Here is a 15,687-nt window from a genome sequence, read left to right on the forward strand (position 1 = left end):
CTCTCCCTAGACCTCCCCAGATCTCCCTTCCCCAGGGGAGCTCCTTGAAGATCATTTATGAAAATCAGCGGTAAGCACCAGTGGCCTTTTGAAACCTCTCAGAGAGTGCTTAATGCGGTAATTGTTTACTCTGGTTTGTAATGAGAGAGAGTAACATGGCGATGTTAGAGACTGATTACTTTTTCTGAATGTATTCCAGAGCAGAAGGCACCTTGAAGAGCAAAACTCATTTTCTCCCCCTGTGGATTGCCCTGTCTTGGTTCATGCAGGCTTACTGTACCCCACTGGCACACCTCAAAGCACAGCTTGCTTTAGATTTGCATAATGTAAAATTGCAGTGCTAAATTATTATCATATGTAGAATCACTTATCACTTTCTTATCTCCAGACTGGTGAAAATGTTGCCATGGAACCACTGATATAGTGAAGGTGGTCCATGGCTTGCTAGTTTACTCTGAGGATCCACAGTTTGATTTCTCCCCTTTACAACGAACAGAAAGCAACTAGCATTTACAGGGCTCAGAGTGGCCATTTTGAAATAGCTAAGAAGAAAAATAAATACTGAACAGATGTTGCAGGTCATCAAATAAAAAAGAAAAGGATATTTCTCTATGAAATAAAGCAAGTGAATGCTTGGATAAAGCGGAATTTCTAAGATATGTGTGTATGTGTGTGTCTTCTATTTGGAAAAGGCTCATTTATGCCAAGTGGGCTTTTGTTACAGGGCAGCATGTGTGTTGCTGGGAACTAAGGCCTTGTAAATTGGCCCTTACCAGCTGCTTTGTCTTGTCTTCTAAATTGCTTGAAAACCTATTAAGATATATGACCCACATAAAAGTAGAACCAGAGGGTTTCTGTATCATGGCCCTTGGGGATTGGATTTTACTTTATCACCTATTAATGCAGAAGGGATTTCATCAGTCAGCTTACCCTTCTTTCACCCCCAAGGGTTATAAAAATCCCAAAGATTAGCCTCTCTAGGATATAATCAAAGATGTGAATACCCAGACTGCTTTTTGACAGAAGGATATGCAGGGAGTGAAGGCAGGGAGAAAGCAAGGGTCATGGGGTAGAAATAGAAGTTGAGTTTGTGGAGAGAGTTGGTTGGCAAGACAGAGCCTCAAAATATTAGAAATTTGTCTTGTACTTAGAAAGATATGAGCAGATCTTTGTTACTGATTTTCTAAGGAGATAGCTGGTCTTTTGTTTTTCTTAAAAAGAAGGACATCCTCACCAAGCCATCTCTGTTTAGAATCCTGGCTTCAGTGGCCTGGATCATGCTGCTATCTCAGCATTTTAACCAAGTTTACAAGTTGTGTGTTCAGTGCATGTGTGTTCTAATTCACTTCAGTCGTCTCCGACTCTTTGCAACCCCTACGGACTGTAGCCCACCAGACTCCTCTGTCCATGGGATAGAATAATTGAGTGCGTTGTCATGCCCTCCTCCAGAGGATCTTCCTGACCCAGGGATCAGACCCCTGACTCATGTCTCCTGCCTTGGCAGGTGAGTGCTTTACCACTAACAACACCAGGGATGTGTGTTCAGCTGGAGCTTCATTGCCTTCATGCTTAACACTGACAGAAGAAAGCTGAGGCTGGCCGTTCAGCCAGAAAAAGAGGTTCGAACTTTGAGCCGATATGTTTAATTTCCTAAGCCAAAGGGCATGGAAGGTTGGTCTAGGGCTTTACTGGACATACCAGCATGCTTTGCTTGGCTTCTACTGTATTTAAAGCTATTGGATTGCCAGTATATATAAATTGAGAGATCCTAAAAAACAACTGGTTTTCCAGGTGCTCTTGATAAGCCTTCATTGTCCCCTATGATTGAACACCCTCCTGCTTTGTCCCTTTATGATACTTCCTGACACCGGTGAATATTTCAGTTTGTTATACTGCAATGTGCCAACTGCGTCATTCGAGCTCCCAGTGGCCTTGTCTAAAGATGTGTGATGGGTCCCTCAGCCCTCTACTTCTATCTGCATGTCGGCCTCGTTGAGGTCACCCTCACTCTAATCCCCGGACCTCCCTGTGCCTCAGTGTCCCAATGTGTACTGTGCTTTTGGTCTCACTTTTTTTTGCCAAGGACACCTTGGAGATTTAATAGAAAGGGTCTGTGAGATGTCTAAGAACCCAGAAACAAACGCACCTCTCAGGTCAGACATGTCACATTACTACTCTTTGAATGGGTGGTTTTGATCTCGCCTCTGAGAGCTGGTCTTGGGGCTTCTTTCAGCTTCAGCTGTATTGTGCACTCTGGGATCATAAGGACACAAAGCGCAGTCATTCCCTCCACCACTTTTATTCCTCAGCCCACAAGATTGGCAGCCCGTTCTCCGCAGCCCTGCATTTATTACTTGGGAGATGATTGCCCTCCGTTTATCTGTGACTGGGTTTTGCTTAAAGAGGGTGGCTTCCTGCCAAAACGAGATGCATGCCTAATGAACTTGAATGCTCAGAAGCCTGGGCCCCATAGAATCCCTTGATGTTAGCCTGCAGCCACTGGAAAAATGGAGACGATTCCAGAAGGTTAATCCTGATTGAGTCACTTTCATCAGTTTGGTTTTCCATGCACATAATTCTGCTCACAGAATTGTAAATTCTTATTTTCTTTTCTAAAAATTGTACCCTAGGAATCGAGATGGGTGTTTGCTAGTCCCATTTTTTTTCTAGTAGAATTGTAGTTTCTATTGTGTTTGTTTTTCTTGAGAAAAAGGCAAGTATGAGTGTGTATAGAAATGTAGAATGGGTGGGAGAGAGTGGGATATTCGCTTATAATCTATAATCTGACACCATACTTCTGCAGTAAGGAGGGACATGAAGCTATTTGAGTTTCTCATCTAGAAGCGAACGCTGGGCTCAGAGTGCACAGTGTGTCTGACTGAAGGTAGGAAATTGGAAAAACTGGGCCAAACAATGACTGCACAGATTTCCAATCTCACCTTGCCGTCTCAATCCTGTAGAAGATTAGATGGTAGAAGTAGAATGCATCCTGAAGATTGAGTGATCTCAGGCTGTGTAATACTCTGGTATGGGCTTTGCAGACGCACAACAGCAGTGGCTGTTCAACCCAAGTGTCTGAAAGGAGACAGATCGCAGCCTGTCCAGTTGTGACCCTGAAGTGACAAAGCCAGAGCAGCCACCCGGCCCCATTGTTAACTCTTTGATTTACATGTGGGAGGCTTCAACTCATCTCATTGGCAATAAAGTCGCAGTAATGTGGTCCCTGACCTCACGGCACCCCCGATAAGCTCCCTTTCCCCCAGTGCATTAGCCACACACCAGGAGGAAAATTAGTGCACTGAAGCAGGGATTTACCAAGTGTGCTCCCTGGGGACTGGAAAGAGTTAATGCAATTTTCCAACCTGCCTAATTTACTCCAAGAGGGTATTGTGTCCTCTGAGAGAATTGTAGTCAATGTGTGCCTAAGGGTAAGGGGGGGTGTGTGCTAAAGTAGGGAAAATACAAAAATGACACTCTTGCCCAAGGTATCACATTATAATATATTTACATACAACTCTTTTCCTAGCCTACAAGTGCTTTAGCATTCCAACAGTCTTGCAAAATAGATCTGTGGTTTTTTTTTTTTCTTTTCTATTTGCAACACCTAAAAAGTATAATAGAGCACTGAGAAATCAGCAAACCTGAGTTTAAAACTTATCTCGGCTGCTATCTTTCTGTCCCTGAGCCGGTCACTTTCAGCCTTGTCAACCATAAAATAAATAATTAGAGTTAGATGACTTCTGAGGGTCATTATGCTTTATGATTTAGTGGTTTAAGTGTTTGCAAATATCAATATACTCAGAGCACTTCTTTATCACAACATTATTGAAATGCACGTAGCATCTTTTCTCCTCATTACTCTGGGAACTATCTAAAATATATTTATGTATTCCTCCCTAATAGAATACTTAAGAACAAATGAAGCTGGTAGGGCTGTCAGGTCACTTTTATCAGCAGCAGACACAGCAAAATTGCCACCACCTTTGATTACATCTATCTCTGAATGGTAAGAAAGGCTTGACGACTATGAACCAGGCCACTTGGGACCTTCTAACTTTTTTCATCTCTTATCTTGTCCTGATTAGTGACCCCAGTGCCTGTCAGAAACACCTGGAATTTAAATATATCCAGGCAGGCAGGTAGGGTCTTTGAAGGGTAGATATAATCACTATACACAAAGCTATCTCACGAAAGTAGATAATCCTACAAGCAATTCCAGTTTTATGGGTGAGAACAGAATAAAGAAGAGACAAAGGAGGGCTATGGATGAAAAAAAGTGAAAAATTATTTGTGTTGTCATTCAAACAATGAATAACACTTTCTGAAAATTTTGTTCTGAGTCCAAAATATAATCTAGTTTTCTATTGTTGATCCTTTAACTTCAGTTTACTAGGGTAGTCATATGCACTTGTAGTCATTTGAATTTAAATTAATTAAATTTATATAAAATTAAATATGGAGAAGGCAATGGCAAGCCACTCCAGTACTATTGCCTAGAAAATCCCATGGATGGAGGAGCCTGGTAGGCTGTAGTCCATGGGGTCGCTAAGGGTCGGACACAACTGAGCGACTTCACTTTCACTTTCACACATTGGAGAAGGAAATGGCAACCCACTCCAGTGTTCTTGCCTGGAGAATCCCAGGGACGGGGGAGCCTGGTGGGCTTATGTCTATGGGGTCACACAGAGTCGGACACGACTGAAGTGACTTAGCAGCAGCAGCAGCAAAATTAAATATACACGTGCTCAGTTATACTAGACTAGTTAACTTGAAAGTGCTCTTTCATAAATTTAATTCACATATGTGGAGTACCTTATTCAACAGTGCAGATATATAGCATTCTCAGAAAGTTCTGATGGACAGCTCTGGAAATAAAGGAATGAATATTTAAATCTTCAGGAGTTGTTTGGTTTCTCATTTAATCATTCTTTCAAAATGTATTAATTTAAGCTCATTGTGCTAGATGCTGAAAAAATCGACCACTTACTAAATGCTCATTAGAGACTAGGCATTGTGAAAAGTGCTTCAATACATTATCTGGATTTATCCTTTTGTGCTGGGCATTTTATGTCTATTTTACAAAAGAGAAAAGTGAGGCCCATGATCACATAGTTGGTCAGTACGGAGCTAGGATGCATTATTAGTCTTTCAGATGCCAAAACCTGTGTTAATCTGGGATAAAAATGGTTTCTGGCATATTTTCTGATGAAAAATTAAATTCCTAGACTCAACCACATTTGTGAAAACTCTTTGAGGTTATGTTTTTATAATTTTGGAAAGAATTCTCTTTGAAAACAAGAACCTAGGCTTTTAATGTGTGGATCACATCAAATGCAAGGCAGAGCAAGCGAAAGGGACAAAAAGGAAACAAGACAAAAAGTATAAAGGCAAGCATACATAAATAGCTCAAGTATTTGTATTTTAGGTGTGTATGTTTAATCACTTTGGAACTGCTGAAGACTTCACTTGTCCCCTGAGCAGCAGCATCCTTCCAAGCCTCCTAGGTAGAAATAAGTGTTAGGTACTTGATATGCAGTGTGTTTCTGCCCTGTGAAGCAATTCAGCTGAGAAGCAAAGAATTGCACTTCAGACTTTATACGTTTTATCCCTTGGCAACCCACTGTAGTGATATTACAAACACCGATACTGTTAGGCTAATGGAAGTAAATATTGTAAAAGCTGTGAAAGATGCGGTGAAGTACTTGCTCCTTCGTGCAAAAATAATTCACTGAGCACCCACTCTGTGCTAGGCACTATGCTATATATAGACAAGCTCTAAACAAGATGTCATTAAGATAAATCCTTTCACTTGAGAACTCACAATTAAATATCAGACATGGGTGCTTATTCCACTAGCTATAAAATTATATAATATAATCAGTGCATGCTTGCATTCTAAGTCACTTCAGTCGTGTCCGACTCTGTGACCTTGAGGTCTACAGCCCTGCCAGGCTCCTCTATCCATGAGATTCTCAAGAATACTGGAGTGGGTTGCTGTGCCCTCCTCCTGGGCATCTTCATGACCCATGGATAGCACCTGCATCGCTTATGTCTCCTGCATTGGCGGGAAGGTTCTTTACCCCTAGCACCACATGGGAATAGTGTTGTTAAATGTTGAACCAGCTCATCAGGAAAAACAGCTCAGATTTGTATCATTTGCAAATACATGCTCTAACCTAGAAAATCGCATGGACAGAGGAGCCTGGTGGGCTGCAGTCCATGGGGTCGCTACTAGTCGGACACGACTGAGCAACTTCACTTTCACTTTTCACTTTCACACATTGGAGAAGGAAATGGCAACCCACTCCAGTGTTCTTGCCTGGAGAATCCCAGGGACGGGGGAGCCTGCTCGGCTGCCGTCTATGGGGTCGCACAGAGTCGGACACGACTGAAGCGACTTAGCAGAAGCAGCAACCATGATGAATGTTACCTAGGATATGTTCAAAATCCTTCAAGCTAGGTTTTAGTAGTACATGAACTGAAAAACTCCAGATGTACAAGTTGGGTTTAAAAAAGGCAGAGGAACCAGAGGTCAAATTGCCAACATGCGTTGGATCATGGAGAAAGCAAGGGAGTTCCACATAAACATCTATTTCTTCTTCACTGACTATGATAAAGCATTTGACTGTGTGGATCACAACAACTGTGGAAAATTTGTAAAGAGATGGGAGTACCATCTTCCTCCTTACCTTCCTCCTGACAAATTTGTATCTAGGTCAAGAAGCCATAGTTAAGAAACCACAGTTATAACGGGACGTGGAACAATGGACTGGTTTTGAATTTAGAAAGGAATATGAAAAGGCTGTATATTGTCACCCTGCTTACTTAACTTATATGCAGATTTCATCATGCAAAATGCTGCACTCGATGAATCATAGGCTAGAATAAAGATTGCTGGGAGAAGTATCAGCAACCTCAGATATGCAGATGATACCACTCTAACGGTAGAAAATGAAGAGGAACTAAAGAGCCTTCTGATAAGGGTCAAAGAGGAGAGTGGAAAAGTTGGTCTGAAACTCAACATGAGAAAAAACTAATATCATGGCATCTAGTCTCATCACTTCCTGGCAAATAGAAAGGGAAAAAGGGAAGCAGTGACAGATTTTATTTTCTTGGGCTTCAAAGTCATGGATGGTGACTTCAGCCATGAAATTAGAAGATGCTTGTTCCTTAGAAGGAAAGCTATGACAAACCTAGACAGTATATTAAAAAGCAGAGATAACACTTTGCTGACTAAAGTCCATATAGTCAAAGCCATGGTTTTTCCAGTAGTCACGTTCAGATGTGAGAATTGGACCGTAAAGAAGGTTGAGCATAGAAGAACTGACACTTTCAAATTGTGGTGCTGGAGAACACTCTTGGAAGTCCCTTGGACCACAGGGAGATGAAAGCAGTCAATCTTAAAGGGAATCTACCCTGAATATTCACTGGAAGGATGGTGCTGAAGCTGGAGCTCCAATACTTTGGCCACCTGATGTGACTCAGGAAAAGACCCTGATGCTGGCAGAAAGCCTGAAGGCAAAAGGAGAAGGGGGCAGCAGTGGGTGAGGTGGTTGAATGGCATCACTGACTCATGAGTTTGTGTGAACTCTGGGAGACAGTGGAGGACAGAGGAATCTCACAGGCTGCAGAGTTGGATACAGCGTAGCAACTGAACAACAGCAACCATGACCCGTAATATGTGCAGAAGAATTGATGCTTTTTTTTAAATTTATTGGAGGCTAATTATTTTACAATATTATATTAGTTGGTTTTGCCATACATTGACATGAATCTGCCCCGGGTGTACATGAGTTCCCCTTCCTGAACCCCCCTCCCCCCTCCCTCCTCCCCTTATCTTCCCTCTGGGTCATCCCTGTGCACCAGCCCCAAGCATCCTGTAACATGCATCGACCCTGAACTGGCGATTCATTTCACATATGATAATATTCATGTTTCAATGCCATTCTCCCAAACCATCCCACCCTCACCCTCTCCCACAGAGTCCCAAAGACTGAACTGACGCTTTTGAACTGTGGTGCTGGAGAAGACTCTTGAGAGTCCCTTGGACTGCAAGGAGATCCAACCAGTTCATTCTAAAGGAGATCAATCCTGGTGTTCATTGGAAGGACTGATGCTAAAGCTGAAGCTCCAATACTTTGGCCACCTCATGCGACGCGTTGACTCACTGGAAAAGACTTTGATGCCAGGAGGGATTGGGGGCAGGAGGAGAAGGGGATGACAGAGAATGAGATGGCTGGATGGCATCACCGACTCGATGGAGGTGGGTTTGAGTGAACTCCGGGAGTTGGTAATGGACAGGGAGGCCTGGTGTGCTGTGATTCATGGGGTCGCAAGGAGTCAGACATGACTGAGTGACTAAACCGAACTGAACTGAACTGAACGTGACATCACTGAATGTGAAGCTGGGCAGAGATTGGTAATCATAAGCAATAGCAGTCAGCTTCAGCATACCATATATTGAATTATACTGTATTGTGTTTTATGATAGATCATGTCATATTAGTACATACACATACATATATAAATATGTGTATTATATATATGTGTGTGTGTGTGAGAGAGAGAGAGAGAGAGAGAGAAAGGGCATCCCTGGTGGCTCAGACGGTAAAGAATCTGCCTGCAGTGCAGGAGACCTGGGTTTGATCCCTGGGTTGGGAAGATCCCCTGGAAAAGGGCATGATGACTGACTCCAGTATTCTTGCCTGGAGAATCATGGACAGTGGAGCCTGGCATAGTCCACAGTGTCACACAGAGTCAGACACAACAGAGTCACTAAGCACAGCACAGCACAGCAAAACATATATCAGAAGGTGGCATTCTTCTGCAAAGGACCAGATACTAAATATTTTCATCCTTTGGGCCACACAAGGGAATGGCTTCCGACTCCAGTTTTCTGGCCTTGGAAATTCCATGGACAGAGGAGCCTGGCAGGCTATAGTCCACGAGGTCACAGAGTTGGACACAACTGAACGATTTTCACAAATATATATTCAAATGCAGTGTAATGTAAAATCATAGATGATAATTCCACGTTAAGATGATATAGTCTACTAGTTAAGAGTTTAGGTTTTAGACCTCAAAATGCAGTCAGTCTTGTCACCTATATGGTATTGGCCTCCTCTTATCTGACCTGCTGAAGTATCTGATTCTGCATTCTCTATTTAACCACGTGGATTGCTGCCCTCAGCATGCAGATGTCTTCTTTAGCCAAAAGCTTCTCTTTAGTTTTCCCATGCACTCCACCCCTTACCAGTTAAGCTATCTTCTTTTCAGTGGCCAAGACTGTCTTCAGACCTGTTTAGTCAGTTGTCCTTCTTAATTTAATTAAGTAGTTTAAATGAAGAGCAAATGAACTGCTCAAGTGCAAAAAGAAAAAAAGAATTTAGGTTTTGGGATCAAACAAATTTTGACCTTAAATTTCAGCTTAACTATTTATTAGTGTGATTTGAGTGAATTACTTAAGCCTCTTAAGCCTGAGTTGTCTCAAGCGGCAGTGTTAGTGGTTTTTCCAGGGGGATATTGTGCTTCAAGCTGATATGCCCTCTCCTTTCCCCCCCAAATAGCTAGTAGCTACCACACATGAGCTTCTGCTCTTAGTCAGGAGCACCATCTTCCCAACAACCCACTGAGTCACTCAGGATGACAGTCGAATATTGCCAATCCCTCCTGAGCTCTTAGTATTTCTGTGAAGAGCAGGCAGACACCATTTGGTCAATCGCCTTTGTTTACTGAAGCCCCGGAAGCTGGTGAGGGAGATGTATTAATGGTGGGGCCTTGTCTCTATTGTATTTTACTGAAATTGCATTTCAGCTGCAGAAATGCCAAATGCCTGCCAGTGAAACATAATTTCTTGAAGTACCACATAGTAAAGGGCATCATATTTCATCTCTCTGTGCCTGTATTTATCCAAAGGAAATGGGTTGTTACCAAGGAAAGCATAACTCAAAATTCCAATTACGACTGTTAAACCACATGTGAAATTACTTTTAATAATTAAAAATAGCTCTTGCCACTCTGCAGTCCTAGCTCAGTATTAGGTATGGTGCCATCTTAAGGAAAGCTAATAATCCCAGGAAATCCCAATGACCTTAATTGTCTTCACATCCACCCTTCAGTGACCTTTATCGCTTAGATGGCTAAAATCTAAAATAAATGATAGTAATATATCTGATGTGCAACCGCATCATGTTCATTTATTTTATGCATTTGTTATGTTTCCATGACGTGTTTTCTTTAAAGAGGTGAATATGCTTTGTAAAGAATTTTTATTATTTTTTTAATTCAAATTTTATAGCAGAGAGAGCAAAATTTCAGTAAGGAAATCATCATTTGAGAGAGGAGAAACTAACCGAAAAGGTTGGAGATGCAGACATGTGTAGTTAATTATAAACTCCATTGGCTAAATGCAAATGTAGCATCCAACCATAAAAATGCTTGAGAGGGCAGTGAAAGCTATTTCCAGGAGCAACAAATTAGTAGAGATACTTGAATCTTGTATAATAATTTATTTTACAAAAGATTTTAAGATTTAGGGAGCCACGGCATCAAAGCCAGACTCCCTCTTGGCTGCCTATCATAGGAGTCAGTTTTTATACCTGTGTATCTCATATCTATGAATATTCTGAGATTCAAATGGTAAATGGTCCCTAGTATAGGCATCCCAAATTTAATTGTTTCTCATACTTCAAATAATTGGTGTCACTTTTATGAAGGCACTTCATTCTTCTTTTCAAAAATTACTCTGTTTTTACGTGCATGCATTTACATGCATACTCAGTCATTTGTTTGTTCATTCAACAAATGTATCCTGAGCATATATTATGTGCTAAGATTGTATTTCTTGCTTGAAACATACAGATGACTTATATATCATCTTGTCTTTAAGCAAGAGAACACAGTGAGGAGAGAAGAAAAACATCATGACGACTAAAAACTAAAATAGGAGAGATGTATGCAATATGGAATGGTATTTGGCAGCATGTCTGTAACTCTGCCTGGTTGAGGGAGTCAGAAATGGAGAAAGATGGTTATCATCCAGCTCCTTTCTCATGAAGGTAACATTATTAGGTAAGACTTGGAGTTGGATCATTGGCCTTGGGAAATACAATGAAGTCTTTATGGCCTCTGTCCATGGTGCCGAAGGAAAGCCTTCAGTTCTCCCTTACATCAGTCTCACCCACACACCCATACACACACCCAAATGTACACTCATCAAAGCAACCATGTATCCTTTGATCCTGATGAATACTTTTGTGCTGAAAAAGAAATGATTTCCAACTGTTTTTGTTTTTTTTTTTACTGTGTGCATGCATGCTAGCTTGCTTCAGTCATGTCTGACTCTTTGTGACCCTATGGACCATAGCCTGCCAGGTTCATCTGTCCATAGGATTCTTCAGGCAAGAATACTGCAGTGAGTTGCCATGCCCTCCTACCACACTTAAAATTAAATGGAAATCCCTTACTTTGACTTATGAGGCATGCATGAGTTAGTGTGAGCCTATCTGTGCGGCTTCGTCTCAGTCCACACTTGTCTTTTATGCTAATCTCCAAGAGCACCGACTTTATTTCTATTCCTTGAACAAGTCAGGCTTGTGTCCATTTAAATCCTTAGCATAAGTTTTCTCTGTGCCTGCCATACTTCTTCAAAGAGCTTCAGAGGCTTGAATCCTTTTTGTCAGTTACATCTTAGTTGAAACGCAACCTGAAAGAAAACTTACTTAACAATCTTATCAAAAATATCCCAGTCTCATCACCCAGTTAGTCTCTATCCTTCTTTCCCTTGATAACAGTGGATATCCAAATGTGACAATTTCTTATTTATGTGAGTTTATGATCTGCCTTCTTCAGAATATAAGCTCCATAAGAGCGGGAATTTTGCTGCTCATACTAAAAATCTACTCACTGTACTCAGAAATGAGCCCTTAGCCATTTGCAGTCCACCTTCTAAAGGAGATCAGTCCTGGGTGTTCATTGGAAGGACTGATGCTAAAGCTGAAGCTCTAATACTTTGGCCACCTCATGCGATGAGTTGACTCACTGGAAAAGACTCTGATGCTGGGAAGGAGAAGGGGACGACAGAGGATGAGATGGCTGGATGGCATCACCGACTCAAAGGACACGAGTTTGAGTGAACTCCGGGAGTTGGTGATGGACAGGGAGGCCTGGTGTGCTGTGATTCATGGGGTTGCAAAGAGTCGGACAGGACTGAGCGACTGAACTGAACTATAAACCAGTCTAGTAACCCCCTCACGTGGCTATTCACACCCTTGTATAATCTTCTCCCAAACGGAATATAGCTGACCAGGTTACCAATGGGACAGTATGGAAATTGCAATGTGTGACTTACAAGACTGGCGCATGAAATAGATGTTGACTGCTGCCTGTATTTGAAATTGTTCCCTCTGGGCAGTCAGGCACCTTTTCACTCAAGCAGCCCATGGAGAAGCCCAAACAGGGAAGAACTGAGGATCCCTGCTAACAACCAGCGCCATGGGAGTCAATCATCTTGGAAGTTGATTCTCCAGCCACTATACTGATGGCAAAATCATAGAAACCCTGAGCCATAACCACACAGTCTGCTCCTGAATTCCTGACATACATAGCCACTGTATGTGTGTGTATGTGTGTGTGTGTTAGTCGCTCAGTCTTGTCTGACTCTTTGTAACCCTATGGACTGTAGCCCGCCAGGCTTCTCTGGCCATGGCACTCTCCAGGCAAGAATACTGGAGTGGGTTGCCATTCCCTTCTCCAGGGGATCTTTCCGACCCAGGGATCGAATCTGGGTCTCCTGCATTGCAGGTAGATTCTTTACTGTCTGAGCCACCAGGGAAGCCCATAGCCATTATGAGACAATGAATATTTATTTTACTCTGTGCTGCAAAATTTCAGAGTCACTTACTAGGCAGCAACACATATTAATACATCCATGCTGTGTAACTGTCAGGCTCTTCTCTTGCGACATTGCCTCTCATGTAGCAAACAGTCAGTATTTGTTGGGTATATTAATAAATGGAAGGATGATTGAAGAAAACTCCTTAATTTCATTTAATTTCATTTACAACTAAGACTGTAGCATCACAGCAAGATAAAAAAATGTAACCAACTATAAACATGTTTACTTCACAAAAGAAGGCTATGGTGAGATCAATACCACATACATGAAAACTAAATTCAGGAGAGGCCTGCTTTCTTACTTAACTCCCGTTTTCCTTTGTCCTAACAGAGTAAATGAGCAGGAGGGCATTTGTCTCATTCTCTCTTTACTCAAAGGTCTTTAACTTCTATTTGCAGGTGTTTTGCCTTCTAATCTTTCTCTGCATTGTTTCTCCAGGCTTTGTCATGATAACAGATGTACTTTTTGTACTCTTTCAAACCCTGCCATTTTGGTTAAGAAGGAAAAAGATTTAAATCAAATTGTGGTTCATTTGTGGTGCTCTCCACAGACATTTATAACTGACAATTGAATGCATCAGTTGCTTTAAATAGCCTGACTAATAGTCATTCATAACAAAAACAAAGGGGCTGGCTGGTGAATGGAGAATGGAGGGAGCTTGGGATAATTTAGATTTAGAATATAAGTTTTCCCAGAAATCTCTGAAACATGTCTGTATTATAGACACTGATTCAAACTTAAAGCAACATTTTGGGGCCCAATTGTGGCTTTGCAATAAGTTCTGCCTCTGTAAACATCATGGTTCACATTTCAAACATTTGCTCTGCCTCTTCTGAAGGCTCATTTTTACTAACAGTGATGAGCAACCTCCACTTTAACCTGTATGAATTCCATGAAAGGAAAAGACACAGCAAAACCTTTTTTGAAATTTGCTTCATGTTGGAAAAACTGAGCTCATCCTTGTTACCGCGGTGGGTCTTTAGCTGCCAATTTTAAATGGAGAGACACATTGAGAAGCATAAGGTATTTTGTTTTAATGGTATTTTATTCCCGTGATTCTAATTTTTGGACAGATAAAATAGAGTATCCTGGAATCAGCACCATTGTGATATCTTGCAATGTTAAATTCTCCGAGTAGGAAATGCTTAAGCCTCTGTAGTTTTTGACTATGGATTCACATTTCAAATGAAACTACATTTGGGGTGAGAAAAACAGCAGATGCACAGGGAATTTTTAACTATCTCTCTTTACTATTAGGAGGAAAAATAAAATTGGCAGCAATAGACTTGTTCATCTTTTGAACTTCTATTCTTAATGGCAATTATATGACCAAGCAATATACATTAGCAATGGCAGCAGGAGTATCAAATTACAGAGCTTTATTGGCCCCACCCTACAAATAGAAAACAGAACTGGGAGAAAGAGATTAGAGTTACCATTGATCAGCTGTAGTGATTTGAGGTTAGAATTTTGCAATGCACAATCATATTAAATTCCAACTAGTGCAGGGTTTTCCAACAGCAGCACTGTTGACTTTTGGGGCTGAGTAATTCTTGGACCCAAGAATTCCTCAGCGAGCAATGCAAAGAAATAGAAGAAAACAACAGAATAGGAAAAACAAGAGATCTCTTCAAGAAAATTAGTGATTCCAAGGGAACATTTCATGCAAAGATGGGCTCGATAAAGGACAGAAATGGTATGGACCTAACAGAAGCAGAAGATATTAAGAAGAGGTGGCAAGAATACACAGAAGAACTGTACAAAAAAGATCTTCACGACCAAGATAGTCACGATAACCTAGAGCCAGGCATCTTGGAATGTGAAGTCAAGCGGGCCTTAGAGAGCATCACTACAAATAAAGCTAGTGGAGGTGATGGAATTCCAGTTGAGCTATTTCAAATCTTGAAAGATGATGCTGTGAAAGTGCTGCACTCAATATGCCAGCAAATTTGGAAAACTCAGCAGTGGCCACAGGACCGGAAGAGGTCAGTCTTCATTCCAATCCCAAAGAAAGGCAATGCCAGAGAATGCTCAAACAACTCACAGTTGCACTCATCTCACACACTAGTAAGGTCATGCTCAAAATTCTCCAAGCCAGGCTTCAGCAATATGTGAACCGTGAACTCCCAGATGTTCAAGCAGGTTTTAGAAAAGGCAGAGGCACCAGAGATCAAATTGCCAACATCCGCTGGATCATGGAGAAAGCAAGAGAGTTCCAGAAAAACATCTATTTCTGCTTCATTGACTATGCCAAAGCCTTTGACTGTGTGGATCACAATAAACTGTGGAAAATTCTGAAGGAGATGGGAATCCCAGACCACCTGACCTGCCTCTTGAGAAACCTGTATGCAGGTCAGGAAGCAACAGTCAGAACTGTACATGGAACAACAGACTGGTTCCAAATAGGAAAAGGAGTACGTCAAGGCTGTATATTGTCACCTTGCTTATTTAACTTATATGCAGAGTACATCATGAGGAACGCTGGGCTGGAAGAAGCACAAGCTGGAATCAAGATTGCTGGGAGAAATATCAATCACCTCAGATATGCAGATGACACCACCCTTATGGCAGAAAGTGAAGAGGAACTCAAAAGCCTCTTGATGAAAGTGAAAGAGGACAGTGAAAAGGTTGGCTTGAAGCTCAACATTCAGAAAACAAAGATCATGGCATCTGGTCCCATCGCTTCATGGGAAATAGATGGGGAAACAGTGGAAACAGTGTCAGACTTTATTTTTGGGGGCTCCAAAATCACTGCGGATGCTGATTGCAGCCATGAAATTAAAAGACGCTTA

This window comes from Moschus berezovskii, chromosome 24 (assembly GCF_049115385.1).
Source record: "Moschus berezovskii isolate FMDL1 chromosome 24, NW_MosBer_1.0, whole genome shotgun sequence".
NCBI classification, from domain to species: domain Eukaryota; kingdom Metazoa; phylum Chordata; class Mammalia; order Artiodactyla; family Moschidae; genus Moschus; species Moschus berezovskii.